The following is an 18,352-nucleotide window of genomic DNA, read 5'->3' on the forward strand; positions in this document are numbered from 1 at the left end:
AGATTCATATTCTCCACCCCTATCACTCCGAATCATTTTTATCTTTAGATTCAATTGGTTTTCCACTTCATTTTTGTATTGCTTAAATGCATCAATTGCTTCATCCTTACTATTAAGCAAATATACATAACAAAATCGAGTGCAGTCATCAATAAAAGTTATAACATACTTTTTTCCACCACGAGATGGTGTTGACTTCATATCGCATATGTCTGTGTGAATTAAGTCTAAAGTTTTAGAAATTTTTTTTCAAGAGACTTGTAAAGATGTTTAACAAACTTACTTTCCACACAAATTTCGCATTTCGACTTATCGCATTTAAAATCAGGCAACACTTCTAGATTTACCAATTTTCGCAAGGCTTTGTAATTTACATGTCCCAAACGGGCATGCCATAAATCACTTAACTCCTATAAGTAAACAGAAGCAGAATTTTATTAATACTGTCAACAACCATTACGTTTAATTTAAAAAGACCCTCATTGAGGTAGCCCTTTCCTATGAACATTTCATTCTTACTTATTACAACTTTATCACTAACTAGGACACACTTAAACCCGTTCTTAACGAGTAGTGCAGCAGAAACTAAATTCTTCCTAATAGTAGGGACATGCAGAACATTGTTCAAAGTCAACACCTTGCCAGATGTCATTTTCAACATTACTTTCCTAGTTCCTGCAATCCTTGCTGTTGCTGTGTTTCCCATGAATAAATCTTCATTGTACTCAGCAGGAGTGTACGTTGCAAAGGCTTCTTTCGCAGAGCAAATATGTCTAGTGGCACCTGAGTCGAGAAACCACTCCGTGGGATTTCCAACTAAGTTACACTCCGATATCATTGCACACAAGTCATCTGCATCTTCCATCTTTTCCACGATGTTTGCTTGACTTTTGCCTTTGCCTTTATTTTTGTCCTTTCTTGGAGCATCACAATCAGAAGATCTATGACCAGCCTTGCCACAATTATAACAGTTGCCTTTGAATTTATTCTTGGCCTGTTCTGACTTCTGCCCGTTGGACTTCTTTCTCTTTTTATCTTTGGTAGGAGCTTCTTCAACAATATTAACTCCAATGACTGTTGAACTCTTACGCGACTTATTTTCGGCATTTCTGTTATCTTCCTCAATCTTGAGCCTAATCACAAGATCTTCAAGCTTCATTTCTTTATGCTTGTGCTTTAGATGTTTCTTGAAATCGTTCCACGAAGGAGGCAACTTCTCGATCATTGCAGCCACTTGAAAAGCTTCATTTACTACCATATCTTCAGCAATCAGATCATGGAGAATGAGTTGAAGTTCCTACACTTGTGATCCAACAGTTTTACTATCTACCATTTTATAGTCTAAAAACTTTGCTACCACAAACGTTTTCAAGCATGCATCTTCTGTCTTATATTTCTTCTCAAGTGCATTCCACAACTCTTTTGAAGTTGTTATTGCACTATAGACATTATATAAGTCATCCTCTAAAGCACTCAAAATGTAACCATTACATAGGAAGTCTGACTGTTTCCATGCTTCAACAATCATAAATTTTTCCCTGTCTGGCATATCATCAGCAGGAACTGGAGTATCTTCACTTATAAATTTCTGCAGAGCAAGAGTGGTAAGCCAGAAAAATACTCGTTGCTGCCATCCTTTGAAATTCACACCTGTGAATTTACCCGGTTTCTCTGCTTGTGATATAAGAGTTCGGGTTGGTGCAGCAACAGCCACTGTAACACCAGTGTTTTCCATTTTTGATAAACAAAATTGATACAATATATGTAAGAAATAAACTATAATTGCAGACTTAAAAAAGTATAAAATCACAAAGATTTTTGTCTCCACCAGAAACACAGATTTTTTAATTTCCTTAAGATTGTTTCCAATCTGTGTTATGAAAATAAAAAATTACTGGTTGTAATAAATCATACAGAAACACGAAGTAACTGAGATTTTTAGAACCAGTAAGTAAGATGAACAGAAATTTATTTGTAAAAAATAATTGAAAATGTAAAAACTTACCAGAATCTGGAATGCTCTTTTTAACAATTTAGGAAGAAAATCAAGTCCACTGAATTCACAGTGTCCCCTTAAGGAAATTATTCCCCTCTAGTATCCGAGGTTTGATTTGGAATATAACCTCCCAGGGTAAAATGATCTTAATCAGTAGAGTATAGATACCAAAAACACTACTGTCAGCGAATTAATCCACAGCAGGAAAGTACACGAAGAAATATGTGTTTTTTAAGAAGAAGGAAGATCAGAAAAATTCATAGGGAAATATTCTGAAGACTGTATGGTATTTATAGGCAAGAAGAATATATTCTGAAAGGTTGCAACCCTTTCAGAATTGACAGGACCATTAATGAAAGGTTGCAAACTTTCAAATGGTATTGACTGTTCCTGAAAGTTGCAACCTTTCAGAACAGTCATGGCGGGAATTATTTAATATAACGGAAATTAAAACGGGTCATGCACGCGAATCCGAGTCGGGTCGGGTTAACTAAAAAATTGAAAACATTTCGGTTAACTTCTGTTATCAACTAATTAATTGAAAATAATGTTTGGTCATTTAATTAATTAAATAAATAAATTAAATAAATAATTAAAATAAATTTGTCCAATAAATTATCTCTTGATCGATCATTTGCCAAAGCCAAAGCCGAAGCCGAAGCGAGCGACGACAATGCGAGGGGGGTCCCTCTTTCCAACCCTTTTAACAATTAATAGGAGTGTTTATTTATTTAAACTCTCCTATTTTCATTTCCATTACCGATGAGGGACAATTGCCTTTTTCATTAAAGCATTAGAGGACTTTTCAAGTTCCCAACCTTTCAAGTTCTAAACTTTTCAAATTCCTCTCCTTCCCTCTATTTCCCATCAATTCTTGCTACATACCCAACAATTGTATTTCAATAGCAACATGTCACATTCTCCAATCCTTCATCCGCATAGTAACCTCTCTAATAGGAATTATCCTTATACGCAGTATCCACATTAGAAAAGCAATCTTAAATTGAGAAAAGTTCGTTCCTTTCCTTTTTCATCTTTTACTAGGTCCCATGCGATTAAAATTATGACTTCTTCATTTCCAGTCAGCTTCCACCAAGGTTTATCCCAATCTTCATCAACTTCCACCACCTTAACCTTATCAATAATATGATGTCACGACCCAAAATACCTCCTAGGCACCACCTTAACCTTATCAATAATATGATGTCACGACCCAAAATACCTCCTAGAAACTCCAGAGGCCCTAGACAAGCCACTTGGCATAAGCATGATGTGATAAAATATTATTCAAAGATATAAAGTTTCAAATAATTGAATAGCATAAAGGATACCAACAGAGAACACAAGAGATATCTAGAATACTACTACATCTGACACAAGCCTTTCTAACATCGTAAGAATAGTTGGGACGTAATCATACGCCATGTACATGTCTGAAATAAAAGTGACCATAAAAGCAATAAAGGAACTAAAACATCAATGACCTTGTCCTCAAATCATGAGGAGTCACCAACCCAATGATCAAGCTGAGAAATCCCAATTTAAGCACGTCCGAGAGGAGAAGCGTCGGACCCAATAGTATAAGATAATATAGGAATAACTATGCATTAGTACATTTAATGTACTAAGTATGAAAAAATGCATAAGAATGTATGCATAGGCAAGATAATATGAAAAACTTACATATGATATACAGGACCAACTAAATCGTTGTAAAAGTCATTAAAAGAATTCATGAGTCATAAACCAGGTCAATGCATACTTAAAACATAGTGAAAGCTCTTATAAAACCTTTGAAGAAACATAGTTCATTTGAGGGATATTTATCGATAAATGATAGTGAGATCATGTGAGATATAACAAGGAATCCGACATGACCCTCACACAAGAAAGGATAAATTACTTGCATAGGTAGAATTTCATCACATTCATTCATAATTACGATTGTGGATCCACTAGCTAGGTCACTTAGAATAATCCTACGGCGGCATGTAGTTTGGGAAAAGGAGATTTCTTCTAGTGACCCGACATCTATTATGGAAGAACCTTCATCTCAATGTCCTCTCGTGGATATGTAAATCCCAACGGAAAAGACATATTCATTTTCATAAATCAAATACTTAGAAAGGCACAATTATTACTACCAACCCAATCATAAATTCATATTCGAGTAGCTCCTTTCACATCAAGACTTCATACACTTCTTCGTAATAGTCACTTACCTTTCTAAGCATCTAAATGTTGATTTCATTCATATGTGAGAAAACATTTCATTCATAATCATAATTCATAAGTTAATACGCTTATTACAAAATTCATGTTTATGAAGTAGAAAGAGATACAACTCTATATGAAATCAATTTAAAACCATATAATTGTATCAAATCATGTGTAATAATATTGAAAATAAACAATTGAATCATAATAAATAGGACGCATGGAGAACTGCATGAAACCCTAATGAAATTAGGTGAAATCAATTTAGAAAATTAAGATTCTGTTGGGACCAATAGATGAAAAGACTTCATTGATGAATTTTCACATACCATGATAATCAAACCCTAAAATAAATGGAGAACGAGACCTTGAAACCTTAGTTTTTACCTTGAATCTCTTGAGAGAATTTTTCAGAAGAAGACTAGAAGAATTTGCGGAAAGTGAAAGAATGAGGGGATTTAGACTATGTTAGTAAGAATAGAAAGGATTATAGGATACTTATTGGGCCAAAGAAACTTATTTTAAGGATTAATTGGGTAGAAAAAAACCAAAATATCCTTACTAAAACCAAGTAGACTGGACCTACGGTCATATGTCTTTCTATGGATTGTCCTGGTCAACCGAAAAACCTTTTATTGGGACTTAAAACCTAACAAACTTCCACAAAACCATTCTACGGGCCGTCTTCCAGTCTACGAATCGTAGAGCCAACTCGTAGACCCCTAGTTTGAGTTTAAAATTTCACTAACTCTAGATCACTCCTACATATCTCTTCTATGGTCCGTACAACCCCCTACAATTCATCATATCCACTTGTAGGCCAAACATCAGAAACTTGAGATTTCCAAAACTCAAACCTTGTTTTACGACTGCTCTTACGACTTTTAGGACTTTATACATTTTGTAGGTTGGACTATAGACTCTGGAGCAATGCCCAAAATGCATTGTTCCTTTCTAATCAAACTTTATAATTTTTAAGGTGTTACAATATCTCTCCGGTAGGAACATGTGTCCCCGAATAGGACTCCAGCTATGATGAATAGAGTACGGAGAAAATCTAACAGCCCAACATGAATGTAATCTCATCAAAAGGCACATAAATAAGAAGAAATCAATCCAAGCTAAATCATAACATCAGAATCAAGTTTTCATGAATATGAATGCAAATGGAAATATGAGAATGACTAAAACGCATGAATCCGAAAGAATGTCCTATGAGAAACTAATACCTCAAGCTAGAATAGAAGCAGAAGGAAAGATATGAGGATACTTTGATATCATTTCGTGTTTCCATGTAGCACCATCAACTAATTGATTCATCCAAAGAACTTTCAGGGAAATAACTTTATTCTTGAACTCTCAATCTTGATGATCTAAAATCTGAACCAGAAACTTTTCATACAAAAGATTTTCTTTAACTCCAAAACTTTTCAATGATACTATAAACGTCAGATTGCCAGCACACTTTCTCAAAATAGAGACATAAAATACCAGATGCACTTATGCTAAACATTAGGGAACTCTACTTCATAGGCAACCTTGTCAATATACCTCAAGATCTAATATGAGCCCACATAACAGGGACTAAGCTTCCCTTTCATTCTGAATCTCCTCAAATCCTTCATGGATGTGATTTTAAAGTAAACCCAACAACCAACATCTATTCAAGCTCTATTCTTCTAACATCGGCATAAGACTTTCGTTAACTTTGGGCCATTTTCAACCTTTCTCAAATAAGTTGAACCTTTACAATAGCCTCATACACCAACTCAAGCCTTATCAAAGAAACCTCGCCAACTTCAAATCAACCTATAGGAGATCTACACCTCCTATCATAAAGAGCCTAAACTGGAGTCATTTGGATACTTGATTGTTCTTAACTATTATTAAAAGCAAAGTAAATCAAAGTTAAGTGATTATTCCAGTTACACTTGAAGTCAATCACACAAGCTCTCAATATATCTTCCAAAGTGTGAATAGTACGCCTGGATTTTCCATCGGTGTGAGGATGAAAAGTTATACTAAGCTTTACTTGAGTTCCAAGAACTTTCTAAAATGATCTTCAAAACAGAGATGTAAATTGAGTACGATGAAAGAACATATTGCGAAAGGATAGTCCATGCAACCTCACGATTTCACGAATATAAAGTTTGGCATACTCTTCAGCCAAAAATGAAGTCATTCTTGAAAAAAGTGATCTGACTTCATCATTTGATCCATAATGACTTAAATCGATTCAAACTGACAAATAGTACGAGGTAAATCCATAACAAAGTCCATATTTAAATCTTCTTCATGCCCTTTCCAAATAGTAATGCTGATGTCTTGAGTAAAATCACCCATGTTTATGCTCAACTTCACTTGTTGATAATTAGGGAACTTAACCACAAGTTCTGTAATATCCTTCTTCATTTCATTCCAACAATAGACTTCCCGCAAAGTATGGTATATCTTTGTGGCCCTGGGATGAATAAAATACAAAGTACTATGAGCTTCCATCAATTTTCATTTATCAACCTATCCATAGTTAGAATACATAAGCGACCTTGGTATCTAAGGACACCATCTCCCCCTTGGGGAAAACCCTAAACGGCTTTTCTGAGAATTTACTTCTTCAAATCTACTAAAATTGAATCGAGATATTGCTTAGCCTTCACTTAAAATACAATAGATGATTCAAAAATATTTCAAACAATCACCCACTTCCATTAGAATTGACCAAGCCAACACCCAATTGAGCTAATCTATGAACACCATGAACTAGCTTTTTCTTACAATCCTCAAAATGAACAACAGTTCACATTGATAGTCAACAAAGAGCATCCGCCAGCACGTTCACTTTACCGGAATGATACTCACAAGTCACCTTCATTGACAAAGATAATTCCTTTTAAGTGAATACATTATTTAACCTCTCGTGGTTTGTAAGCACATCTACATGAACACCACGTAGGTATTGCCTCCAAATCTTTAAACTAAACACTATAGTTGTTAACTCCAAACCATGAGTTAAACTATTCTCATGCACCTTTAATTACCTTGAAGCATTAGCAATGTATTTCCCATCTTGTATCATAACATAATTAAGAACAATCCATATCGCATTTTCCCTTCCGAGAGAAATATCGGGAAATACTTACAAAACTCATTTACAATCGAAACTAAATCAAGAGTAGGGGTTTCAGAATCTGTATTCCTAACAAAAATAATATGATAGATTCACCCCTTAGGAATCATTTTCCTAGCCTGTAGGCAGGATATGAACAGACACTTAGGAACAAAACTTTCCCCTTTCATTTTAAGATAGCTTTGTCGGGACAAGGACTATGACCAATCCATCCTACAATCTACAGAATCATAACAACAATGTACATAATCTCCATCCCAATAATAAAATCAAAATCTCACATATCAAGCTCTACAAGATCAACATGAGAGACTTCGCGAGAAATAGAATAATGGCAATTTCTATGAACTCTTTTAGCAACAATAGAGTCGCGTATCGGCATAGAGACAAAAAATGGATTAGAATAGATCTCAAGAACAACATCAAATCTCATGGACACATATGGGATAAAAATGAAAAGGTAGCACCCGGATCAAGAAAAATTACACATCAAAATGAAAGACTTTTATTATACTAGTTACAACATCCAGAGAGCCTCACAACCATGTCAAGTCTGAAGAGCATGGAATCTATTGTAATAAGGGCCACCCAAACCAGAACAACTAGGCTAAGATTGCCTACCATTCCTTCCCTTATTAGCAAGAAATAGATAATCTCTTATCTTGTGACCACTTTTTGCACAACTAAAACAACTATCCATACCGGCTAAATATTTTCTTGAGTGGCTCATGAGACACTTGTGGCAAGCAGGAATAGAAAATTTGTTTCAAGTACCTCCTTGAGTGTTATGGTTAGACACTCTGTCTTTATTAAACTTAGGAGTCGTAGCGTTAGAAGAACCTTGGCCCAAGACACTTTGCCTGAATTGAGGACGACCATTTCCACTAGACCTAGAAGGAGAATGTAACACCTCAGTATTTGAAAAGTCAAATTGAAAAGGAATGGTTGCATAAAGTTTTGTTGTTGTAGTGATCTTCAAGTCCTAACTATGGACCTAGTAAGTATTAGGGTCATAGGAAGAAATCTGATTCCAAAAGTATTGTATCATACATCAACTTATTCTTATAAAATTTGATATTATAAGAGAAAGAAGTAGTAAAAGAAAACAAAATGAAGAATAAAGAATTTAAAAAGGAATGAAATATTGAATGTCGTATATGTGGGACCCAAAGAGTTTATGTGGTTAAAATAATAAATGCAAACTAAAATTTAGTGATTGTGTTTTGGAAAGACCTAAAATTAGTTTTGAAAAGAAAAAGTTACTACTCTTTTATATATTTTGAAATTTGAGCCATAATTTTGTGACAGTTTAGCAGCTCTCTTTGAAATACTCTTTCGGTCTCTATTTTACTTGTCCATTTTTACTAGACACACCTACTAAGGAAATCATAATTGACATTGTGAGTTTACCATTCTTATCCCTATTAATTGAAAGATTCCATAATCAATTTACTCATTAAAGACGTTCTCACTTTTTAAAAAATATTAACTTTCTAAATAAATTGAGGATATAATAGGTAAAAAAATACTATTTTTTCTTGATGTCCAAAATTACATATAAAAAACAAGTAAGAAGGGGATAAAACTAAAATGTGTTATAAAATATTATAATGTGGATGTCCACTACACCAAGAAGTTACTCTCACCTATTATCTCCATTACTTTCCTCCATTATGAAGATTACCATAATCTCCATAACATCCACCTTTATAACCATTATTCTTGTAACCTTTCACTTCCATAACCTCCCCATTATATTCTTGTTATGACTAACCTTTGGTATGTGTCTATGTAACACTATAAATAGAGGACTAAGTATTGCAAGTAACAATTTTAGCAATGAAAATAATAATAATTTTCTCCTTAAAGGAGATGGTCACCATAAAAATGGTGTTGTGAAATTTATGGCAGTACATAAAATTAATTGAAAGTTTCAGAAGGATTAATTTATTATTATCAAGAAAATGAAATAAAGCATACCATTGAGGTTGTAATAAGTCTCAAAAGAAACATTTTAAGTTTCGGAGGAATTGAAGAAATCAATATGTTGCGACTGTAAATTATTGAAAGATTAAGTATCTTCATATTACTACAATCAAAGCGGGTTATGAATATTTACATAAAAGGTTACTCGTCTTTATCTTGTTTGTTGAGTAAAAATATGAGCATAATGAAGGAATCACATGCAAAATTAAACTAGAAATTTACTAGAATAAATATCAGTGGGCATAACCGATTGGCCATTCCGATTGCTATATGTTTGAAGAAATCAAAGATTCTTCAAGACTATTTTATTGCTTTTTATCGTGACAAAATGATAATTATATCACTAAGGTTGGGATTGTATCCCTTGAAATTGTTTAGAACATATAGAGAGGTGAATATAGGCTCGTTCACCTGTCATGTGGGTCATTCACTATTATGATTTAATAGATGTATCTATGGTATGGACACAAGTGCATTTTTGTGAGCTCACAAATTGGTTTTTGTAAGGTTGTTTTCTTGAATTATTAATGAAGATCACAATTTCAAACTATGCAATTATTTTAATATTACTAGTTTATTTAGCCAAAATTGTAAGCCTCCAATTATAGCTAGACTAATGATTATGAGAACAAATATCTCAAATAAAATTTTATATGAGATGAGTTTATTTAACATGTATGCATCAAAGCAACAAGGTTCTCCCATCACAATTGGTTCAAGGTTAGGAACCAAATAATTTCCATCTAAAAATTAGATGTGTGCACATATTATTTTATTGCTCCACCATGTACAAAGATGGATCCCCAAATAAGGTTGGGGTAAATGTTAGATTTCCTAACTTTAGAGGGAGAAAAGTTTAGCAGTTGAAATTATGTGCGAGGTGAATTATCTAGATCCTCATTAAAAAATGTGAATTTGAAATTCAAGAGATAATTCATTTGCAAAATGTTGCAAATAATTTTTCATATGTATTTGTTGACCAAATATTTTAATTAAGCTACAAATGTTCCACAAAATAATTCTTGAAGAACAAAGTCTATGGTACGCCAGAAGCGTGATAGACCAATCGATTCCAAACGTAAAACTCCTTGAGAAAGGAGTGGAACAAATTATTAAAATTGTTATCATAAGGCGGTAAGTGCTTTGAAAGAGAACTATGACATAATTGCATTAAACATTGGCAAAATTTCAAGTACCTAAAACTGATAAAAATTGAAGCGATCTCGATATTAGAATCGAGTCAAATGACCATCGACGGTATCTTTAATATGAAATAGCACACAATGTTGTAAGTGGTTACGAAGATCTTACGTTCAAATTTTTCATATAATATTGTTACGACCTGGGTTACCCTCTAGAAGTGACACCGTGTATTTGACCCCAAATGTGGTCGCATACAATCCCTTAGCATAATCATACACATACTAGAGATAATGCGGAAAATTTAAAACTTTTTACAATCAAAGTCAAACTTCTTTTTATAAAATGAAACAGGAATCTAGACTTGTCTCAATCACCATCTAGTACAAAAAAGAGTACAAATAGGGTCATAAGCCCTTCACATCAATATAGTCTCAAAGTAAGAAGTACAACAGAACTATGAAAGATAACATCTTTTCCTCGAACTTGAAGACTACTGAGCCTAGGGATTAGTCAACCCAAGTTTAACTTAAAGGAAAGAAATACGTCTCAACGACTGGAACCTAGACTCATTCTAAATTTAGAAGAAAATGGGTTAGCACATAAAGTACAAAGTATTGAAATCATGCAGAAAACCATTAAAATATGCATAAAAGGGGAATATAGTTAAAATCATGCATTCAACAAGTTTGAAATCCATTATGCACATATAAGTGGGAAAAAATGACAGATTAATTAATTAATAACTAGTAATAACCTTTCCTACACTTAATTAATTAAGTAGAAATTTACGACTTTACCCCTTAAGTGACCGAAACTTGACAGCTTTAGGGATGACATGCGACACCCCCACATACGGACCGTAGATGCGGACGCCCGTGCTGTGAAGTCATCATTTCGTTCAGCAGCTTTGAACGATCAAGTCAAGGGTGGGGAGACTAAGTCTCGATCCACCCCTCCCATCCACGAAGTGTGAGTCTACCCACGACTCATGGGTGCCCATGGTGGTCCATGTCGTTGTTTTTACAGCTTTTAGGACCCTCTCTTTGGTCCTCTTCAAGGACCCTTTAAGGGTCATGCATTGAGTTTTAGACACTATAAGGCTAGTACTAGGTTAGGAAAATTATTTTAAGGCTCTTACCTTTCTTTTTAATTTCATTAGGCTACTAGACTACACGTTAGGCTCTAGCTTAGGTCAATAGATTTCCGGGGTGTTACAAATGTGGACTGATAAATGATTAGACAAATAAAATGGACTATTCAAGTATATTTTGTTTCACTTAAAAAAGGAGAAAGCATAAATTCACCTTTGAACTTGTCTCGAAAAGTCAGTTACATGTTTAAACTAATATAGTGACCTAATACGCACCTCTGCTACTAAATAGTGAATTTATTATACTCCTTAAGACTCGTAGATCCACCCTCATAATGGGAGGTTGTTATGAATCTTTAGGGAATGATCGATTCACAGGGCGATATATAAATCAGCTCGTTAAATGGAGGCTAAAATCATAGAATTCATTAAAAGAGAGAACTATGAAGAGGCTAAAACCATAGAATTCATTAAAAGAGAGAACTCTGATCTCTTCAGCTCTTAAAGGAAGAGTGAAACCTTATAGTTCAATGAAAGAGAGAACTCTAATCTACTGTTTTTTGCTGAATTATGACTTACTGAACTATTCATCAAAATCTCCTTCAAATAGGAGTCGTATTACATGAATAGGAAATTTAATTCTCATGAAAGTAGGAAACCAAAATCATATTCTAAAACAATAACTATAACTTAACCTAATCCTTATAAAACTATGATATATAAACCTTATTCTAGAATAATAAATAAAGCTATTAAATAAATAATTAAACATTTTAATTAATAAATTCTAACACACACCTAAAATTACCCCCCTCTTACGTTGAAAGTTCCTCAAGCTCAATTATCCAATTTCAGCCCTAGATTGAAGTTGACATTGATAAATTTCACATCTATCAATTTGCAAAAGCTTGACTAATTCGCCCATCAAGTTGCCATTTTCATAAGGTCCAAATCGTTCACAATGATGTGCCAAAATTAATGGGTTGTTGATACCATTAAAGGTAGGAAAATTCATCTTTGCATAAGTTGGTATTATTGAACTAGAATTACCACAAGTTTGATGATTATGATCAACTGGTTGAATATGCAGTGTATTGTCTCTAGGAGCCGGATTTGTTGATTTACCAATTGTTTGGGCATTACGTGATTATTCCCCATGGACTACTGGTTTTATAGAGCCAATTTCCATGTTAGAAAATGGTTTTTGAATGACTTGGACAATTCTTTCACAGAGACGTTGTTCCATAGCTGTAAGTTTAGAGTCCGTTAGAGTTTATGTAATCACAGGTTCTTCTTGAAACCTGAAATTGGTCTCATCATCCATTGTGATAGGCTGTGATACCAAATTGTTATGAATATATAGGGAAGGATCGATTCACAGTGCGATATATAAATCATCTTGTTAAAAGGAGGCTGAAACCTTAGAATTCATTACAAGAGAGAACTCTGATCTCTTCATCTCTTCAAAGGGAGACTGAAACCTTAGAGTTTAATGAAAGAGAAAACTCCAGTCTCCTGCTTTTTGCTAAATTATTACTTACTGATTTATTCATGAAAAGCCCCTTTAAATAGGAGTTTTATTACATCAATAGGAAATCTAGTTCTTATGAAAGTAGGAGACATAAATCCTATTCCAAACTAGTAACTATAACATAACCTAATCCTTATAAAACTATGAAATATAAACCCTATTCTAGAAAAATAAATAAAGTTACTAAATAAATAATTAAATTGTTTAATTAATGACTTCCAATGCATCCCTAACAGAGGTGTATCACACTTGCGCCACATCAATGCTATGTCACTGCCACATCAGATGTCATATCAAACTTTGACTAATATTCTCCATATCATTGAATTGTTTCTTCTTCATGAACACCACCATAAAATCACTACCATTATCGTGATATTACTATCAATTCTATATATTTCACCACGAAAATTAAAATAATCACCATAAATTTCTCCACCTACAATCAAATCCACCATCAAATCATACTATCACCATTATTCCCACAAAAATTAGAAACATGCGCAACAAGATTTGATACTCATAAACAAACTCATCACCAAAATTACATAATTACCATCAAAAGGTACAAACCCAACACCAAATATCACTATCACTATTATCAATATCGAATTTTTTCTTTTCCACCACCTTCAATTTCCAGTTCTTTGTCACCCCACACCTGCAAATCCATCGTTATATTTTATTTTAAAACTTAATCATCAATTTTATCAACCACCAACAAAATCAAGAGAAAAAAATTAAATATAATGAAAATTGTGAAATTGAAAAAATATTAAAATAGGGTATGATGGGGGAGAGAGGATTTTGGTGGAGGTATAATGGGGTGGATGAAAATTGGGTGTGAAAAAATGATGGAAAAAAATAAAGAAGAAGAAGATGGTGCCTTTAAAGAAGAAGAAGAGGTGGCGTTCGGTGAGGGGTGGAGGGTGGAGGGTGGGGGTAGGTGATAGTAAAAATAAGATTTTGATTTATTTTTTTACTTTATTACTGTCAAACACACTTTTCTTTACTTATTTTTTTTATTTTTTTCCACGTTAGTTTTAGGGAGTAAAAAATATAATTTTAAATAGTAAAGGTGTGTAATAGTTCGTCATGATAGTATAAGCATGTAACTAAAATTTCGATAAAAGTTCAAGGGTGAATTTATGACTTTTTCCCTTAGAAAAGTGATATTCTTGAACTTATAGTTCACAAAATATATGTAAATGGGGTACACATGATCATTGTGAGAAAGTATAGCAGTAAGATATAAAGTATTGTTTGTGCCTCGGGACATAAAGGATTTTCACAGAGGTCCTAACATTATTAAATGGAGATATATTCTCAGTGGTGGATGCAATGAAACTTATTTTTTAACAACCAATAAAAAACTTTTGTTGTCACACAACAACATTTATTTTGATCATGACCACAACCTTTATTGAAAAGAATTATTTCTTTCTTTTATCCTCTAATAGTTCATAATAAAACATTCCATAATATTTGTATAGTATTCAAAGTATATGACCAAAATGACCATTTATGTCAAAATGTATATTTGTTTCAATATTTCAAACCTCACGTAGAGGTGATATGTTACATTTATTCCAATCATGCATGAACATGTCCTTATCCACACTAATACGTCACACTCTCTCTAAGAAATGACCATAACAATTCGTACATGCTCCATAAGTTTTTTCTTATTAGTCATACTTTGAGATTATCAAATTTATTTGACTCACCTCAACATCACTTTAAAAGTACTAAATGTACTACCATTTTGTATTTCTTTATTTTGATGGAGGATCTACGAAACATTCAAATTAAGTTAATCAAGTACAATGTGCCCAATAACTTTTTGTACACTTTGATGGACAAAAATTGCAACCATATTAAGAATTCATAAAGTTCTTTCTTTAATTTCCAGAACGATGACCATTAACATTTTACCACACTCATATTCATACATTTAACCATTTGTTATTTCAAACATATTATGCCTTGCTACCATATTCTCAAAAAAGAATGGAGCAACTCAATTGGACAAATTTCATGACTTTTATCAAACGCATATCAAATTGCTTAGTCATCATTATATCATCATTATTTTACGTTGGGACTTAAACCCAACGGCTTACCCATAAGAAGAAATTTTTGGTCATTATTTGTTGGGACCCAACCCAGCGTTTTATTATCATGATGCATCAGGACTCTCTCCTGAACAGTCGAGATACAATAGGACTTGAAATCTTCATTTTACCCTCAATCAATGACATAATAAGCCAAATATAATAGGGCTCACCATTGAGCCTTAAAAAAATATTGTCATTTCGTGATTAACATGCACAATAAATATAGAACGAATGGCCACTTTGTGATTAACATGCATAACAAAATATAGAACAAAAAATACAAAATAAAAATATTCTTAACAAAATATGTACTAATATCTTAAACTTGTCAAAACAGAGAATTACATGCAACATTATATTATATTATGTTTGGTAAATAATTATAAAGGTTGTGAATTATCGTTATAAATCAAAGAATCAATTGCACATTAAGAAAATAATAATTCCAATTACACTAAAATAAAATTGCTCACAATAACAACCCCTTTTTCAATTTCCAAGTGAACACAAAATACCTCGCACACAAAACAAAATAAACTAAAAGCTTTTATAATAACCAAAATTGTGAGCATAATTACAGATAATATATGAAATAAGTTTTACATACAAAAGAAAATATATATAGTCATATGTAAAAAAATGCGCAGTAACAATAATATTAATCATTGACCTTATTCACAAGTAAAATATCAAAATATATTCCACAATAATTTACCTTGTTCCCAAGAGAAAAATGAACACGATAATTTTACCTTCTTTTATGTACTTTGTTTCAATCCCGCAATGGTAGAACATTCATGCTAATAACGCGTTGTAAAAAATTCAACCGGGATAAAACCATGGTAAAGAAAAGAGAACAACACGTATTTTGCTCCTCCTAATAAACACTTTACTTGATATATCGAAAACAATACATTCCAATCTTGTATACAACTTCTTAAAATATTGATGTTGGCAATCCTTAGTGAATAAGTTTACAAGATTATCACTTGAATGGGTCTTTGAACATCTATCTCACCATTTTGTTGAGGACCATGTATGAAAAAGACTTTTGCTGACCACACTTTATTAGTGTTGTCATAGTGTGAAATAAATGCAACAACTATTTACATATATGACCACACTTTTAAAGTGTACTATTTTTATAATTGAAAAAACAACACCTTAAAAGTGTGGCCTAAAACATTTCACTAAAATATCATATTCCCTCCAACATTTTCAACTCCCCCCCCCCACCATTTTATTGGTCAAAAAAATAATTAATAAAATATAAATAAAACAAATTTCTCTTTCTCTCTCATTTTTCCTCTCTCCTATCTCCAGCTCCAGAACACTAGCTCCAGAACGCTAGCTCTTATTTATCGCTCTTCTTTCCTCAGCATAACTCCATAGCTCTTCATAAATCGAATAACTGAAGACCTGAGCTGAAGACCTGAAGAACTGAGCTCCACAACTCAAATTTTATCAAGTCGAATTTCTCAAAGAGATGAAGAGCTTAAGATACAGAGGTGGGGATGGAAGAAATCAAGAGCGGAAGCTGAAGAAATCAAGTGTTGAGATTCCTTTTCATTCTCTAGTCATCTGTACAACCGATTTGTGAAGGTAAGAACTGATTCTCTAGTAATCTGTAGATCTGCAAATAGTAAATTGGTTGAATGTTCATTTTGTGTTTAGAAGAAATTGATTACTTTTGGGGTTCTTACAGCTGAAATTTCAAAGTAGGGAAAGAAAGTGTCAAAAATCTGTAGTCAAGCGTAGTTAGTAGGTTTCTTGCCTAACTTTGTGTATGGAAGGAGGAAAATGTATGTGGGAAAATCACAAAGTATCTTTCAGTTGCCAGGAAAGTGAATAATATGAGTGCATTAGTGCAAAAAATGTAAAGGGTGTATCAGTGTTGATCCATATGTAAATGTTTGAAATGTTGTTTTGTTGGAGAAAGAAGAAAAGAGAGGAACAGAGATCGAAACAAGTAGTAGTATTAAGAGAGAGAGAGAAACTAAAAGAGGTATATGTGGTTGACAATGAGTTGATAGTGAGGGAGGAGTTGGCAAGAAATATTAAAGTACTATAATCAAGATTGATACTAATAGCATAGTTAGAGCCTGTTTGGCTCAGCTTAAAAGCTGGTCAAACTGATTTAAAAGCTGATTTTTGACTTATTTAGCTGTTTGGCAATACTCAAAATAACTTATTTTAAGTTAAAAAAAACTTATTTTAAGCCAAAAGTTAAAAGCTGGGGTAGGGGTGCTTTTTTTATTTTAGCTTATAAGCTGTTTTAAGTTGACCACATTTTTATCTTTTTGCCGTTAATATTTTTATACAATCTCCAAATTACAACATAACCCTAACATCTCTTTCTTCCATTTTTCCCTTTTCACGTTTGGCATAGCAACTTCAGCACTTTTATCCAAACACATAACTGCTTATTTTAAAATAAGTTTCAGCACTTTCAAAAGTACTTTTTTAAAGCAGCTTTTATTAAGCCCATCCAAACGGGCCCTTAATATACTAATTTTAGCCTTTAGTATATTAGTATATGCATATTTTGATGTAGGCATCTACTTTGAACATTAAAAGACAAGTAAGCATCTACTTTGAACATCAAAAGCTGCAATCTAATTTTCTGTAACTGCTGGACTTCTTGCCTTTCTATATTGTTGCAATCTGAACTTCTTAGCTCTTCTATATAACTGTCAGTATCTTATTTGTGTAGGGAAATGGGGGTGATCAAATTTGAAGTGGATGATGAAGAGTTTCCGAACTATTGTAAAAGTTTGAATACATTATATTTGATTTTGTGAAATATATTCATTGCTAGAATATATTGAACTATTGTAGTACTTTTTGAACTATTGTGTACACATTTAGAATATTGATGTATAAGTATGGGTATGTACACAACACAAACTATATCTTTTGAAGTTTATGGAAAATCTATAAAATTGAATTACTTATTAGCGCTAGTGATTATTTATTGCAATATAATATTGGATATTTTAATTAGAAATTGTGGCGTAGGACTGTAAATTGGGCAAGGACAACACTACAAAGTGTTGTCATACATTAGATAGAAAAGGCAAAACTTGATAAATGTGGGAAATATGGTAGCAAAGGCCACGCTTAAAAGTGTAGCTGATAAGGCAAC

General features: G+C 33.0%; 1 long non-coding RNA gene across 2 annotated transcripts in view; it reads left to right on the top strand.

Moving 5' to 3' along the window:
• Positions 1–18,170, top strand: part of LOC107024294 — a 22,672-nt gene extending 4,502 nt beyond the window's left edge. The window contains exons 2-3 of one of the 2 annotated variants that reach the window (XR_001457334.2): positions 16,531–16,809; positions 17,921–18,164. This is a non-coding gene — a long non-coding RNA (uncharacterized LOC107024294). Of the gene's footprint in view, positions 1–16,442; positions 16,810–17,920 lie in introns of those variants that run through there. The other variant, XR_001457333.2, reaches the window with a different exon arrangement.
• The last annotated feature ends 182 nt before the right edge of the window (positions 18,171–18,352 follow it).

Source organism: Solanum pennellii, chromosome 7, assembly GCF_001406875.1.
Source record: "Solanum pennellii chromosome 7, SPENNV200".
Classification (NCBI taxonomy): Eukaryota; Viridiplantae; Streptophyta; class Magnoliopsida; order Solanales; family Solanaceae; genus Solanum; species Solanum pennellii.